This window comes from Ascaphus truei, chromosome 2 (assembly GCF_040206685.1).
Source record: "Ascaphus truei isolate aAscTru1 chromosome 2, aAscTru1.hap1, whole genome shotgun sequence".
Taxonomy (NCBI): Eukaryota; Metazoa; Chordata; class Amphibia; order Anura; family Ascaphidae; genus Ascaphus; species Ascaphus truei.
In genome coordinates, this window is record NC_134484.1 from 182460726 (window position 1) to 182478819 (window position 18094).

The 18094-nt window shown below is 41.9% G+C and overlaps 1 protein-coding gene across 6 annotated transcripts in view; it reads left to right on the plus strand.

The window, feature by feature from the left end:
* ATXN1 (ataxin 1) overlaps positions 1 to 18094 on the plus strand; it is a 324357-nt gene that overhangs the window by 18406 nt on the left and 287857 nt on the right. The window contains exon 1 of one of the 6 annotated variants that reach the window (XM_075585650.1): positions 3184 to 3795. The exons of the other annotated variants lie outside the window; for them this stretch is intronic. The gene's annotated coding sequence lies outside the window, so the exon portion shown is untranslated. Of the gene's footprint in view, positions 1 to 3183; positions 3796 to 18094 lie in introns of those variants that run through there. 6 annotated transcript variants of the gene reach the window in all.

The following is an 18094-nucleotide window of genomic DNA, read 5'->3' on the forward strand; positions in this document are numbered from 1 at the left end:
GGGGTATGAGAGATAGATGGTGAGTATCGCAAAGGTTGATAGTGAGGGGTTCTGGGGGAGATGATGATGATGAGGGGTGCTGGGGGAGATATATGAGGATGATGATGATGAGAGGTGCTGGAGGAGAGATGATGATGATGATGATGATGATGATGATGATGATGATGATGATGATGATTTTACCCGTGCGGCCCAAATTTTTTTTCCTTGGAGCAGTTTGGCCCTTCTCGCTTTACGAGTTGTGCAGGCCTGCTCTAAACAAAAGCAGTGGTAAGCTGTTTTATGTTGTTGAAATGATAAAGTAGGCTTTGGGTCGTACGTCTGTTAACCAGTAAACCCCTTTGCTGATAAGGGACGAATGTCTTTCGCATATACTAAAGATCATTTTTGACAAGTGGTGTGTAGTAAATGCAATACGTACTGTCATGTCTACAAAGCACTTTAAGTCACCAAACGTGTTTTACCAGCCCTAAACCCATTTATAAACAAAGGAGAATATGTCTGTGTCTAAAAACACACACTGTTAATATAGAGTGAAAGTGTAACCAATCGCCTGATTTCTGTTTACATGCTAACGGGAATCTTAGTAATCCTATCTCAGTGTTTTTTTTCAACCTCTCAGGCCCCAGATCCAGAGCAGGTTTCTGAGGCAACCATTCAACATTCTATCCCTATGCAAATTAAGTACAGAACTTTCACCTCTATGCAAGTGCACTGGTTATTTCCAAAACTTGGTGCAGTCCCCAAGGAGAGGGTTGAGAACTAGTGAGCTAAAGAAATAAGGCCATATATTTTAAGCGGTGCTACTCCATAAGACACTGTTGAGTGCTTGGTAAATGTGGACCATTGGGACAGATTCATCCACCGCTGGTACAGGTTAGCACACCTAATCCCATGCAAGTCAATGGGAGTTCACACCTGATTGGGTGTGCTAAATCGTGCGGGTGCTTGATGAATCTGCCCCATAGACTCATATGGTGCTGGTCTTTCATTATTTGGGATTGGCCCTATTTTTGATGGATGCTTTTCTTTATTTAGTATTGCATACATGTGTTTTGCAATCTCTGTTCTTTTCGGGAACATATGTTAATAAGGGAGAACAATATGGCAGGGTAGAATCAGAGGAAGCTAATTCAGTATTATGATGTCACAGCTCACACTTGGGAGAGAGACAATAAACAAAGAAGATGGGAACCGCAAAAGCTTCTGGGAGAGAAAGTGTCAAATATACATTCTTCATGATGTAATAGCAGTCCTTAAAACTAAAATTCTGTATGTCAGTAGGTGTTGAGATTTTTCTTTATAACTGAGGGTAGCACTAGTAATTGGCCACACTTTCATACAATGTGTTTCTCTCATAAATACATTTTGGTTAAAAAAAAAAAAAAATATTAATCTAAAGAAGATCCAGTATTGAAAGAAGTTGAGTAACAAAATCACATAAGGGTTTAAAAAATGAAAGAAAAAATGGTAAAACAATAAAATAAAGTATTTTATAAAGCAAGAAAAAATACATTTTATGATGTGCTTAAATAAGCGTACATTTGTGTTACTTTGTGCTTCTGCATATTCCAAATGAAATTGTAAAAATGTTTTTCTTCCTTTTCCAAATAGCAGATATTAAATGAGTAGGATGACAGGATTTTGGCCACAACTCTTTATTTTAATAGGGTCGTCTTGTATATGTGGCTACACACCGCAAGGCATTTTTCAGAGTAACCGAAGCAGTGATAGTCTTAGCTGGGCCTACAGGTTCTGGAGATTGCTCAGTTACATGTAATTTAATCAGTTCGGAGAACAGATTTAGCTCATGACAACCTGCTCATTGTGCGCTAGAAAATCCCAGCTGCTTTGGCATAGACCAGTACCCTCCACATTTTATCCTGTGTAACTCCGGTATGCCTGTTTTGTATTCATACACTAGGTGTATTGTATCAGAAGGTGAAGGTCATTTTCATGCAGTATTTTCTTTTGTTGCATTATTATGCCTAATCTTGGTTCCTTTGAAATGATTGTTTTTTTTCCTATGTTGCACTGAGCGGGTGAGCAGAATTGCACATAAAGGGCTATATTTACTAAGGTGCTTCTTCATAAGACTGTTCGTGATGCAAGACACAGTATAGCTCTATTCAGGTACATGGGCCATATGTACAAAGCAACGATACTTGGAAGAGACCTTACAGGCCATTCACTTAAATGGGTCATATTTACTAAACCTTGCTGGAAGATGTCCTAGAATAGCACTGCTTAGTAAATATGGCTCTCAATGTTCAGATACAATACCTGCCCCAATGAGCTTACAATCTATTATTTTTGTCAGATGGTCAGAAAGTAACTTACTCAAAGTCACAGAGATTCATACTGGGAGATTCATACTGGGTTCCTCCACCCTACAAGCTGTGAGTTTATCACTGTGCCGAGTCCCCGCCCCTTGCTTTACCTTACATATCCAGCTAGAATGCTGAGTAAGTGGCACTGTTCGTATCAGTGTGCTGCGAAAGAGAATACTGCCAAGTTCAACTCGCTGCTGCTCGGAAGATAAGAGGTTTGAATGTTTCTGTCTAAAGCTGCAAAAGAAGCCTAGGTCACTCCTCTCACCCATGACGACAGGAGAAGCTGCGTGTTGAGTGTTGACAGCATTCAGAGGAGCGATAAAGGGTCTGTTAATAAAAATAAAGGGTGCTTTTGTATTGGTCTTGACACGTTACTGGGTGTTTTTTTTTTCTAGCACTCATAAGTTCACAACCGTGATACCAACATGTCGTTTATACCTAATCAGCAACTTCACTGCAAGTGGGAATACTTTTGAAGACAAATCCATTGTAATTATTAACAGTATTAGTGGTGTGCTGTTATTACTGGGGGATTTTAGTTCTTGACCTACTTTGTGCATACAGTATTAACCCCCCTCTCAGCTGCAACACATTCCTGTAATTGAAAAACAATAGATTGGCTCAATAGCTTCCAAATAAGGCAATATATCAAGGACTTATTGTTAATTCATGTTTTAGTGTCCCCTTACTTTCCAGTTACATATTTAAACAGTCATTGCCTGCAAAATTGCATGTACATTTTATTTAGTGTAGCCATGGCTTTCTATACTTCTGCCCCCCTTGTCATGTAAGTCCTTGTAGCTTCAGGCTATTATCTTGGGTTTTCCCCACCCTCAGGCAGCCTCTCTGAGTGACTGGGGTGGAGGTGGAACTTAGTCTGTGTGCAGCCAATCCGGGTGCAGACCTTGTGCCCTCCCCCTCTGCACTGGGGAGGAAGCTGTTCCAAATTAGAGTCAGTCCAAGTCTCTCCCTCAAGGGAGTGAGACATGCCCTCAGCCCCCTCAGGGAGGCTGAAGAGAATACCAAGAAGGCTTGGGAGGCCTCAATTCTGCCAGGAGGCCTAGGCACCATCCAGAAGCCTGGGAGCTTGAGGAAGCATACTACGTCAGTGTATAACATCTGCAGTGGAGGAATAAAGAAGCCCTTTTATTTTATATACCACTTCCTGAGTTTACAGTCTATTCTGTAAGGGTATACTTGATGACTTTCACAGTGGGGACTGTCTCCAGCCACGCTGGAGCCTGTTCTGAATGGAGGGGCTAGCACCAGAGAAGAACACAGCCTGATGACATCCCAAAAGCCTGTCCTGTTTCCACATACCAACTCCTGGAACCTAACGGGTATCAAGTATCACATCACCGGTAGCAAAAGCCAGATCTCCCAGAGGGGGGTGGGGGGAGGGGAGCAGCACTACATTAGCATGGAAACGGTACTAACAGGTTTACAACTAAAGTCTAAGAAGGTAAGTTAGTGGGAGTTTTTCATCTGATAACGGTGCGATCGGTCGTTTGAGTACTGCTTATTGAGTTATGCCTTTAATAATTTAATGACACTCTAAAAAATAATGATTGACTAGATATGAGAAACGAACATTCAGTGTCATAATAGCAAAATTGAACTGCTATATATCTTATACAGCCAAATGTCTTTGTAAAGTATAGATATTAATACTCCATAATTGGGCAGAAAACAGCTGGTCACTCCACTGTCTTCTGTTTTTCTATTTTTTATTTATTGGGTTTTTCAAAGGCATAAAACTTACAGAATAAAGAAAAAGCAGTGATAGGCATTTCCAGTGAGAATTACAGCCAGATGACCGGTCCGTTAAAGCACTTATCCCATGTCTCTCAAGTTGGAAATATACCTAAGGACCTCGAGGAGTCACCAGGCCTCTCTATTCGGAGTGCGGGCACGGGTGTGTCTGAAAATCATCAAAATAATACAGTACATACAATTGGTAAATAAACAAGGACAAACCAAGACGGAAACGTAATAATAGAAAGAGGAAGAAAGAATGAGTGAGTGGCCCAAAACTGGAGTAATCTTAGGATCGGGCCTGGAACCACCCTGTCATATCTCCCAGTGTTCCTGATGCACAAGGCTGCTCCCCCGCGCCCTTCTCATTTCCTTACAAGGTCAGGATATCTGCCAGCCACCGTTCACACTGAGTTACCTGCTGTGTAAGCCTTGATGGGTAATTGTGGCCCAGTTCTAATTTGTTCAGGTTACACTAGAACTATGAAGGATCCATGGGTACCATGTGGTGTCAAACTTTCCCATTTTATTGTGTGTTAGAAACACGTTTATTATATTAAAATGTATGAATGAGAATTTATATCAAGACGATTGAATAAGAATATGTTTTAAGGTTAAAATTCGTATGTAGCCAAAAGAGATGAGTTGCAGTTAAGGTTTAATGCATAACAGATGTTGGAGGCTGGCTTAGGTATAATATTACAGGCCTAGTCTAACATGATGTGGCTAAAAGTTCGTTGTTACTGCAGAGAAACCCACGAGGAGAAAGGGGATGGAGTTAGAGATCAATAAATACAGTTGTATCCTGATCAGCTTCTTTTCCCAAGAACTCACTCTGCAAGAAACATCTAAGCTGCAATGTGAGAGACAAAGGTTTCTCTGTTTTTGTTCTATCATTACCATCTGAGAGAGCACATGTCATCGTCATTGATTGAATTTCCATCTGTAAGTAATGCTATAAGAATAAACTATAACTTTGTCTGCTGAACAACAATCTTCTGAAGTATTGGAATCTTTATGAGCAAGGAATCAGTGAAATTATTCTAACATAGTGCGAGCGGTGCATAAGTCTCTCCATGTTGTAGGATTCCCATACGCTGGAAAACCAGACCCCCACTGACTGAGGCCTGCTTCAAGAGCAATGGGACAGCTCCCCTAGTCGCATTTAGCAAATGTAATACCAGGAATTTCTTTTGTTTGTAGTATGGGATATTGTCTCTGTTCAGGATGGTAATCCAAGGATTCTCCAGCACACTCACCCCCCATGTTAGATCCTCCAGCACACTCACCCCCATGTTATCATGGATGGCCCCCAGAACCTCTTTCCAGTAGGGCTGAATTTTGTAGCAGTCCCACCAGATGTGTATTAGGGATGCCCTCTGCCCGCATTCCTGCCAGCATCTGTCTATGGTGCTGGAAAAGATGGCTTTTAATCTGTCTTGCATGTAGTACCATCTAAAAAAAATAGGTTATATGAGATCACTAGTGTTTTTATTGAAGTCGAGGAGGTGCGTGTCACCTCCCAAATCCTTTCCCAATCTGTCAGTTCAATGTCAGAGTTTAATTCCCTTTCCCGTGCCCTCACAAAACTCTTTTTTTCCTGTGTCCTGTCTCCATTTAGGATTTTGTAACTTGCTGCTAGATTATGCACTGTGGCCCCCAAACAACAAAAAATTGTCTTTAATTGTGTGGGTTGCCACAGGATTCAGGACTTATTCTTGTGTTTGGATATAAAATCCACTAGTTATCTATACTGCCGCTGTTCCCCTTTACCCCCCATGAGTTTCTCCTCAAAGTGTATAAACGGCAGTATCTTATCCACAAACAATAAGTCTGCTATCCTTTTGGGAACAACATCTGAGACGTGATACCTGCTCGACCTTGACTTAATAGTAAAGGTTTGAGGTCGGTGCACTAGGGGAACATGATTAAAGCAAAGAGAAAATCCTGTCAAAGAGGTGTCTCCTGTGGTGGGGAGAAAGGCAAGAAGGCCCTACATTGTGTGTACTCAGTAACCTCGATTGTGAGGATATTCTTAATATATATAGATAGGTAGAGTTGCTATCGTGAAAATGAGGATGTGTGGGATGATAAGTTGTCCTAGGGCTGGGGGCGGGGGGGAGGCAGATTGTCTCCAAGATGTAATGAATTGATGAGTCGACAAATATAAAAGCATAATTTAATAATGAACAAATAAAATAAATTGGGGACAGTCCACCGTAACAGTTCCGTGTATCAAAAATATCATATTATCAGTATAACCGTACTCCATATATGATCAGATCGCAAAGCAGTCTAAAATATGGCTGCTAAAGGACATCTAATGATAGGGTAACACTAAAAGTCAGTATATGGTTATTGTAAGGAGGACGTGACCATGGGATATAATGCCCACGGTGCCATAAGGCGGTTTCACTAAAGGCACAAAGTCCCAAACAAATAAGGGGTCTGCTAATTTAACGGACCACAGATAGGTGGTCTGCTAACAATGGGCAGTAACATAGCAGTGTATCCTAATTGTGCAAGTCTGCTCCATAAACTTGCCCTTAATGTGCATAAACAGCTGTGTCTTATCTGCAAACAATAAGTCTGCTATCCTATTGTTGTGTGTCCTGTTCCATTTTGTAAAAGGGTCCTGCTTCAGCGCTGGGGGGAACTCTGGGTTCTCACACAGCGGTGATGGATTTGTTTGTTTTCTGTTTTTAAGCAGCACAGTAGTATAAGGGAAATCTGCACAGACATAAAATATTATTAGAAACCGTACTAAGCGACACAGGGCTTTGTCATAATGTTTCAGGGATTCTCTTGTCTATATGTGTATTGACTTGCAATGAGTAATCTCTGATTATTGTAAGGTTTCTCTATGTTGTACACGTTTACCTATGAAAGTGGCATTACAGTGCAACTCAATTTTGAGTCTCTCGTTTTATCCCATTACTCTCAATAAGTTTTTAGGATGTACAATTATTGGTGTTTGGCACTTTGATTCATTGTGTCCAGAAGCTCAGTTTAAAGCCACAAATCCTGCTGAAAATAGACGGTGTTACTTCATAGCTTGTCCAAGGTAAACGAAAACACTGTGGCTTCCTATTGGAACGCATGATGCGGCACCCGGTTTGAATGGTAATGTTGTTTCCCCAGGGGTTATAGATGCAGGTACCTTCACTGGTAAGTATCTTAGGAGCAAAGGGGTCCCAGAAGCTGGAGACAATGCAGTTCCACTCCAGAGGACCCCCTGGCTCCAACCCTAGTTAAAAAAAAAACAAAAAAAACAGCAGGTGGATTGTACCTCATCAGATACATAATTTATTTCCCACCTGACATAAAAGAGTATACTGTACATGTTAGCAGTGTGTCTGTTCTGTCCCAGGCTTACTGTGGCTTTATACATTGAAAAAGCCAGTTAACTCAATTCCTGCGTGTCACGGGAGACTAGGACTTTTTAACAAATTTATATTTTTTGGATCATTCACCAGGCAAAACAAGATGGTGGAATAAAATGAGGTTTATTCGGGTAAACCCGTGTACACAAAATGAAATACAAAATACAGACGGAATATACACACTTACTGGGGTCTGGGGGTTGAAAACTAGACTTTCCTAGTTGCAGGGCGCGTGCTTCAGCAAAATGCTTACCCTGTTCACTCCATGTCACTGGAATAAGCCTGGAACAAGCAACATTATTCCTCAGAACTGGCCCTAAGCAAGGCTTAGGATTCCCTGGCACCTCAATGCCTAGTGCTTCGCTATTGCAAGCAAAACACCTGGGAACTCCTACCGGCGCTTCCCTGGACCAGTCCCAAGATTACCTATAAGTCTGAAGACTGAGAGAGAGGGTCCTGATTCTGGTAGCGCCTTTCATAAACTTCTGTGTCCTATGTTTAACATGGACAGGGATTTCCCACCACTCAGAGCGTGGGAACTTTTCCTCCAGCCAATCAGAGCGGGACTCATCTGGCTGGTGATGTCAAAGGAAGGGGCGTGCCAAACAGCATCATCCCCCAGCCAACTTATTGCCACCTTTGGGGCAGGCTCCCCCAGGTCTGGCAGTACAATAGGTGCCCAGCGGGGTGCCCTTTATTCTCTGGAGCTGGCACTTAGCCTTTTCCTGCTCAACCAAATGACCCGACAACTCTGGACATCCTGGTTCTCTTTTGAGCTCAGATGTCTATGCAGACATCTTGGCACCTATGTAAATGCTCGGGCTGACTGCATAGACATTGATACATACAGTATAAAACACTATAAACCATACTGTAATAAAGTATAAACCTTGGGAACCTTATATATGTGTAGGAAATTAGTCTGAGATACCTGGGCTCGAAAACCATGAGTCTGGGAGACACTGTGCAGTCCCAATGTAATTCACCCCGCAGATCCACAAATAGTGCCTGCTCGCTGGGGAGAATCAGGGGACTATTACTAACTCGGCCCCCCCCAAACTCCTGCAAACAAAACAAATACATTTTCACCCAAATATCCCATCTAAAACTTACAGTCCCAAAATCTCATGTCTCTACGATACAAGGAACACCAAAAGTCCCTAAACAGGTCAGGTTTTTGCAATACGTTACATGGGATTTTCATAGTCCACCACGTCCTTATGTACAGAGAGGTATCCACAAAGCCTACACAGTTTGCGGGGAGTCATACCGGTACCTGGGGTACCCCCTAAACCAGGGACCCCCTTTTCTAAGTATACTACAGTAGAACACCATGGCTCACTTTCCTTCCCGGGCTGTGCTGAAGCAGGGTACCCTAGTGGTGAGTCATGGTTACGTTTTTAAGGGGAGATATTGATGGGGCCAATGTGCACACGTATCCACAAATCATGACTGATTGTCGAATACATTTACAGAGGAACTTTGGTCCCCGACCCTGTATGCACATTCTGACAACAGTTTCCCCACAAAATCCCCCTTAAAACTCATGCACCCAAAATCCCTGGATAAATGCATGCCCGGAAAGGGAAAATCACAACAAATACTGGTAATACATTTTGGGCAGTGGATTGCTGCCCAAATACAAATGGGGCTAACTATCTGGGTTCCCCAACAGAGACCCTTCCCCCCCCCTGCTCTCAAAGTCCCTTTCTGCAGCTAACTCCCTATGGGAAATCACACCTCCACTAGGCATCCCTATGACATAACCCTGCAGGGGACCGTGACATGGGAACAGAGATGTATAAAAATACATTGTTTTATCCTACTGGACCCAAGAACTAACCCTTTTGGCCCATTACCCACAGTTCACAGAGTCAGCCGGCCGGGCTTAACCTTTATTTGGAAGGGCAGCTACCTCCCACTGTCACACTACTTCTATGCAAAATGGAGTCTTCTTGAATGTCTGAAGTATTTATTATGATAACATAAACAGAAAGAAAAGGAGGAAAGCGTTTTGGGGATGTATAAAAACAAGGAATAATTAAGAAACAAAGCCCTCTCACAGGGAGAACAGTTGGGAGAAACTAAGCAGAGGCAGCAATCTCTGTAAAGGAAGGAACTCAACACAGCCTCAGAGGGAAACAGCTTGGACTGTACCAAGGGACAGGGAGAAAGGAACAGGCCAAGGGCCTGAGGGGAGGAGGGGGGGGGGTGTTGAGATCGAGGTTGCTAAGGCAACAAACAGAGAGAATACTGAACAGGAGACAGAACATGTATCATAAGAACTTGTGTGTGTTCGCAATGTTGTATAGATGGTGATTCATATAGTAGTCTGAAGTAGGACCCCAATAAGGGCTGAAACATTGCTCTTACTGTATTAGTTTTAGTTTATGCTGTGGAGGGATTTGGGTGTGTGGATTCCCTTCATCCTGAGCACCAGTTCAAAGTATCTTCTAGGATTGGTGTGTCAAAGCCATTGACTTCCTCTGTTGCAATTCCCAAGTGGTTAGCTGTCCTTAAAGGCAATAAGTAGCTTCATTATCAGAAAGCCCTGTATTGAACCAACTACTAGAGAAAATAAAAAAAAGGCAGTGGGTATTAGTCACCTCAACAAAGCCCCATCTCACTTAGCCCTCAGATGAATTACTCCAAGTAATCTTACATATGAAAGCAAGGATTAATCCCTGGAGTGCATACCTTTGCTCTGTGATAGGCAACGCCACCAATTTAACGATTCTTTTCCTCACCTATTATTTTAATAGCCTCAGTTTATAGCAAGATCGATGGTATCTCTGCAGTCTCACTGCCACCACAGCTAAGTAAACGTCTTGCCAAAGTGTAACATGCAACATACAGTGGCGTTCTAAAGGGATCATGACGAATGATGCAGCGATTTCAATATTGTAGACTGAGGACTGAGAAAATTAAATAGAAATAGGCCCTGCAATTTTTATTTTAAAGTTATTATTATTAATAATAAAAGCTTTTTATTTCATATAGCACTTTTCCTCCCAATAAAGTGCACAGTAAGCAGCATGGCATGTGGCATTTTTACAGACACACAGTTTACATGAGTTCACAATCTATGAATTTAGAATCTATGTGGTTGGTGCCTGAGGCACAGAGAGATAAAGTGACTTGGCCAAGGTCACAAGGAGCCGACACTGGAATTTGAACCAGAGTCCCCTGCTTCATACTCAATCACTGTTCTCAGAATCTGTGTCTTTACTCACTGAGCCGCTCCTTACTGATGTTTTATTATTGGAACCTGTGAGTACCAGGGTCTGCAATTCTGTTTAATAAATGATGTCCTGTATAGTCACTACATCAGTATATATTATCCTATTCCTTAGGTACAGATGCATTAGCTTCTATCGAAGTTAATGGAAGTTAACCCATCATTAATGGTTACGCACCATATTAAGTAAGATGTATGTTGCGGTGTCTGAAAGCATAATTAGTCAAGGATGTGAATGTATACTGTACATATGGTTTTCCACATTTGCTCATCTGCAGTGCATTTCTGGCCTTTAATCAAAGGAGTTATTTTTACAGTATATACACAGTATATCTGACTTTCTTTTATTCCTCTCCAAAGTTGTAGTCATTCAGGAATTTATGAAAGTAGCGGGGGATAGGCCAAGTTTTTTATTTATTTATTATTATTCTAGATCAGGAAAGCCAGGACAGAGATGAGCTCTTTCTCCTTGTAACCTTGGGCCTGCCAGCTTAGATTTCAAGTCTGCAGGTCGGTATTCAGTGTGTTTTTATAGCACTCTTATGTGCATGTACAGTACCACATACTGTAGGCCATCCTGCTAGTAAAGCAAGTCAAATGATACTTCACAAGATAATTCTTCCTCCTTTTTCTACCTGGCCATGGAGCCAGATATCTGTCAGCATGATTGCAGGATGCATTGCAGCGTGTGTGTATGTATATATACTGTACATATATATGTGTGTGTGTGTGTGTGTATATACTGCACCGACACACTTTATTCGAGCAAATACCCAGTATGTACCTGGCAGATACCTGGAATGCGCCGCTCCTCACCTCTGACAAGCCCCGTTGCGTTTGCCTTCCCAGCCTGGGTTCATGCCTGGCTGACGGGCGGCTGATCTGTTAAATGATAATGATTAGGATTTAATAGGCTGCAATGCTTCGCGTGTCTACCAGATGGCATAAATTCATGAATTGTAATGCAGTATATATATATATACTGTGCAGTATTGCAGCCAGCGGGAATAAAATGCTTCAATCCCTGCTTGGAAAATAACTCAATGCACTCGGGCAGAAAACAGTCACAAACCTCAATACACCCGGGTATACCCGAATTCGTGGGACTAGCCGAGCTTGAATAAAGTGTGTCGCCAGTGTATATATATATATATATATATATATATATATATATATATATATATATATACATACATACATACATACACACACACGTAATGCATTGCAGAACACTTTATACACTGTCTACCTCAGCAGAGAAAGGGTTAAAGAATGACTGCTAGGGCCAACCCTTTCATAACATTGTAGCCCGGGGTGTGGTGAGCTTGTATACTACAGTGTTTTCTTCGACTCCTGTTCAGAGAATTCTTTACTGTAACTCATGATGTTCTATTGTTGCTTTTCTGTTTATTTGATCCTGTCTGGTTCATCCACTGCAGCTTTGTCTCATCTAGGTCTCAAAACAGATACCTTTAAAAAACGGCAAAGGAATATTTTGTACACTGTACACATTGATCTGTACATTTGCCAACCTATGGCCGAAGGGATGCAGTTGAACTCTTTGAGTGGCGACACAGGGGCAGGACCTGAGTGCTTGGTGTAGAGTTGACGGGGTGGCTGGCAGGCCCCCAGGATGTGAACGGAAGTAGAGAATCCCCCCACTTCTATTCTGATCGGAGTGTAACGTGATTTCGCCTGAGAAAACAATCATTTCTAGTGTGACGTAGCCTGTAAGTCAAAAGGTCCCTACAGTGTCGGCCCTTATAGCCGAGTACGTGCTGAGTACGTCTTGAGGCATTCAAAGGGTTAAATGTTTGTACTGAACGTTTGAGATATTGTACTCAACCACCCATTATATATGTTATAATGTTATAACCTGCAGACAGAATGGGAGGTATATCTCTCAATCACAATGCCTTGCTGCTGTGGATGCAAAGCATTGTGGGGAGCAACTTTGGAAGCTCCTGCAGTAATTGAGAGCTATACCACCCACGCTAAATTGCAGTTTGGGGTGTTATTAAGTGTGCAGTCCCCCGCAGACTCAGAAACCTACTATACTGCCTGAGAACCGCTATTACACTTTTTTTTGTCAAACCCCTTGTTTCCCCTCACGTACACCTTGTTGGGAGTCACTGATCTATAGCTACCACTAGATTAATACCCTGCCGCCTGCCTCCCCCTTCCATACTAAAACTGCTAGTAAATAATTTCTTGTTTCCACTGCATTCAAATGAAACATTTGGCTTCTGACTAGTAAAATAGACGTTGTAAGTATTTGCGGATGTCCTTTATTACCTTTTTATCTGTTATCTTTTCATTTCCAATGGACAGATTTCTTATAAAAATCCGTGACAGATTATGGAAAATAAACCATCCCAGATATATCACTACTCCTCCCCAGCAACAGCACAATTCTACTGCCACCCCCACAATCTATATTGCTATAGAAGTTCTGTCCGTAAACATAAAGATAAGTAGACAGATGGAAAGCAGAGAGAACGGCATGAAAGAGGAGGACGGATGTCTTTATTGCATTCCACATTGTCATGGAAATGGTTAGAGTAATGCTAGCAGCTAATTTTGACACATAAAAGGAATGAGTCTGCAGGGTTTCATGCAGTGTGTTGAGGTGTGAGCGAGCAGGCGCACAAATTGGCTGCCTTTATTTACCTCAATTTCAGCCGAAATATGAATGCATCTTTCTTCCATTCACTCAGAGAGGGGCCAGCAATATTTAGCAAATCAATTGTAGTAGGCCCCAAATAAAACACAAGGAATTGAGTACCACCAAGGCCAGCTTTCTGGTGTTATGCATAGCATAGCTTAACAACCCTGAAGAAGGCCCTCCTGAGTACCGAAACGTCGGGCTAAATGTTTGCTTGTTGGACTTAATACTTTATTTATTTTTACAACTGCAGTGCTGGTATTTTGGATCACCATTGTGATCCTTACAGACTTAGTTATCCCCTTCCTACCTTGTACCACATCTGCCTGTACAGGCACTTTACCTAGCATGTGCGGCCATCTTCCCATGCTAGCACTAGATAGAGCAATGCTTTGTCAGCCCCCGAAGAATAAAAGGGTGCGTCAACTTTTCTTTCAATGCTGCTGCATTAAATAATGTGCAAGCTTTGTCGCAGAGCATCGTGTTTACAGGAGCAATAACATTGGCTACATCTGTAAAAAAAAACAAAAAACATAAATACACTTTGTGCTTCACAAACTTAAAAAAAAAAATGCATTTTTACCAATCACTTTTCCATTCCCATTCTCAACCTGTTAACACATTTCTTTGCAATGGTTTACATTGCTTTGTGGCTTTTGGTGAAATATTTTTTGGGGGGAGCTCCTAAAAATAACTAACGTGGTGATCCACACTGATACTACAACTGCGGATTCAGTTGGATTTTTTTTCCTGCTGAGTAACCGCACGTTAAGAGCCCTCATGAATGCCACTGTAGGTTCTTTCTTGTGACTTTGGGCAACACCCCCTCTGTGCTTCAGGCAGCAAAAAGTAAATTGTCAGTTCTGTGGGACTCGTTGTGCCTGCAGAATTCTATGTGGCGCACTTGCCATGCAATCATTATTATGAAATTGTGCTGCATCTTGCAACCTTCCTATGTATCCGTGAAGCTCCTTGCTGATTCAAGGAGCTGTAACACGATTCAGGGCAGTGTATGACAGGCCCTCTTGATAGTGCCCGTTAAATACAGTAAGCCCACTAGTGACATTTCACTGTACAGTGTAAATCAATCAGCTTAAGTGGAAAGCAAATACATTAAACACTAACAACCAGCCTCAAAGTCCTTTGTTGTCAAGTTCAACTTGCAAAGTTTAAAATATGGGTTTAAATACTGATTGGAAGACTTGTTGTTGTCATTTCAATGTTATTGGTTTTTAACAATATGGGCAGTCTTGTTAGAAAGCAATCTACTAATGAATTAAAGCAGATGTATATACTGCACCGACACACTTTATTCGAGCAAATACCCAGTATGTACCTGGCAGATACCTGGAATGCGCCGCTCCTCACCTCTGACAAGCCCCGTTGCGTTTGCCTTCCCAGCCTGGGTTCATGCCTGGCTGACGGGCGGCTGATCTGTTAAATGATAATGATTAGGATTTAATAGGCTGCAATGCTTCGCGTGTCTACCAGATGGCATAAATTCATGAATTGTAATGCAGTATATATATATATACTGTGCAGTATTGCAGCCAGCGGGAATAAAATGCTTCAATCCCTGCTTGGAAAATACCTCAATGCACTCGGGCAGAAAACAGTCACAAACCTCAATACACCCGGGTATACCCGAATTCGTGGGACTAGCCGAGCTCGAATAAAGTGTGTCGCCAGTGTAGATAGATAGATTGTTCAGCAAATAGTATTGTGTTGTATGTCTTTATAGTAATGTTATCCTTGTAATAAAACATAGTGAGTCAGAATGTTACACAACTTTTGAAGGCATTGTGGTTTAACCCACTGAGCACCTCACTGCTAGCAGTAGACTATAGAACCTGTGACTGTTGCTTTAACTATGTTAATGGTTTGCTCTAGAAAAGTGTTGCACTATATAAAAACAACTGTGTGGAACATTGTAGTCATAACTTGAGCATGCAGATGTAATTGGTCTGTGATCCCTAAAGTCTCGAACGTTTTTTTTTTTAATGAACTTTAGTGTGGGTCATGGCTTACTTAGTAACAGATTTCTTTGTGAACTAAAACATTCATCAGAAACATGCAGTCTGCGTGCTCAGGAGCAATTTGGATTTTTTTTTCCTATTGGAGAGGGCTGAAAGAGGAGAGCCTGAGAATTAAAGGCGCAGTTCCCTCTACTTGATGTTGTTGCATGGATGGGAAGCATTAGGGTTCTGGGATCTGAAACTTCTGCAATCCTCTGGTTCTAGAGATTCTTACCGGTGAAGGAAGCACCAATGCCGTTTGTCTCCAGGGGAAACAAAATGGTGGTTTCAATCTCCCACGTCACACCAGCCAATAGGAAGCTGCAGTGTTATCTGATGCGATTTCCGATTGGCCCGTGTGACGTACAGGATTTAAATACCAGTGCAATTTGTCCCTGGTAAGTAATTCGAGAATCAGGGGGTTACTGGAGCTGAAATTAATGCTTTAACATAGGGATCAAAATAAAGTACAGGCAATGGATATACTGTGGGTATGTTTCTGTGTGTGTGTGTGTGTGTGTGTGTGTGTGTGTGTGTGTGTGTGTGTGTGTGTGTGTGTGTGTGTGTGTGTGTGTGTGTGTGTGTGTGTGTGTGTATATGTGTATGTTATATATATATATATATATATATATATATATATATATATATATATGTATGTGTGTGTGTATGTGTATATATATATATATATGTGTGTATGTGTATATATATATTATATTTGTGTGTATATATACACATATATACAGTATATATACACATAGATGCATGTTAAATAATGCATGCGCTCTCTCATTAACTATTGTTTTCGATATAATGCATGCGCTCTCTCATTAACTATTGTTTTCGATAGCGCTACTGTTAACGCACCGGTGGTAATGCAACCCCCTTGTGGTAATGTCTGCTACATCTGTGCACTACATGCAAACTAACTGCAGAGTGTAATAATACACGTCGGACTACAGATTCCTAGAGCTCTTTCCACACTAGCTTTGTTTCTGTCGTGGGTCGCACCTTAGTTGTTTGCATCACAAACCCATTATTAAAGGTCAACCATTTGGCATGCTTTCTTAAAGAAGTGTTCATTACTGTGCAAGTTTGTGCACCGTTGCCGGTAGCCAGGGCAGCCACTGACCTTCACTGGCCTACTCCAAGGCCCTTCTTAAATATGGTGCTAAGTTGTCTTTCCAAGTGTGTGAAGATCTATTGTCCTATTCATTTGAATGGGACCACAGTTGCAGAGTAGGTGTCACGGCTGCGTTGTCTTGGCCCCCACCTGAAGCTGAGAGCTGCACACATCGTTCCCTACACCCACTCCTTCTTTGCATATCGTTCACCATTCCTTTGTCTGCACAGCTATGTGTCTGTGTAGCCGGCGTCGGAATGGGAAACGCGCACATTCCATCATCTCGAAGCAGAATTGTCACGTTGCTTCCAGGGCTTTCTTTACCGGCCTTAGTACCCTAAGTAGTTGACGATTCAAGTGAATATGAGATGAAATACGGCGGCTGTGCATGAAGTATACGAAGGCTCGGAAAATAAACCTCTGAAAATTGAACATGCGACAGGATAATACTGTATGACACAAAGCTGAGTTATAACTAAGCAAATCTATGGCGTCTGTGTATCAAAGCAAACGTGCAGCAATCAGCACCCAAATCTGCACCAGATGTATGCAAGACTAAAACCCCATGGAAAGCAGTAGGGTCATTTTCTGGGGGAGGGGGGTTGGGTAACTTTAACCTTGATGCTCAGATTCCTGATGAGTTTTAACCAACAAAAAAAATGATTGTTGCTGACCCTATTCCCTGCCCCTAATGTCCTTTAAAAACCCTTCCACACATCAACACTACTGCATTATGAAAGCCGTATCTTGTTGGTTAGAGGACTATACAAAGTAAACACTGTCTGGTTTATCTCCATATCTAATTGGCCTTGTAGACAGGGGGCAGGAACACATCTGATTGCCAATCCCCTCAATAATAAGGTAATCACCCCCTATTGAGAATCCCAGTTGTAAATGATATCAAAAGTAATGTAGAAATATCTGTATTTAAGTTATTAATTGTATATTTCTATTTTATATTGGACGCATCAATCACATGGTTTGAACCCGAAACACATACAGGCATACCGCGGTTTAAGGACACTCACTTTAAGTACACTCGCGAGTAAGGACATATCGCTCAATAGGAAAACGGCAGCTCACGCATGCGCCTGTCAGCATGTCCTGAACAGCAATACTGGCTCCCTACCTGTACCGAAGCTGTGCGCAAGCGGGGAGACTATAGAACCTGTTACAAATGCGTTATTTACATCAGTTATTCACGTATATGACGATTGCAGTACAGTACATGCATCGATAAGTGGGAAAAAGGTAGTGCTTCACTTTAAATACATTTTCATTTTATATACGTGCTCCGGTCCCATTGCGTACGTTAATGCGGGGTATGCCTGTATGCAGTTTAGTCTATTGTGGCTGTGCACATATGAATATACACTGTACTTTGCAGCAGTAATCCTGGCTGCTTGCTTTTTGGTATCCCCATTTTTTATAGCATGGGAATTGGTGGGGGGTTGTCCTCGTAGCTGAACTGTGCTATTTTTAGGCCCCAGATTTCCAAGCTACTTGCCTGTAAAGGTGCAGCACTTCAGTGACCTCTGGGGGCAAGAAAATGGTGGTTTTAATCTTGCAGGTCCCACAAGCCAAT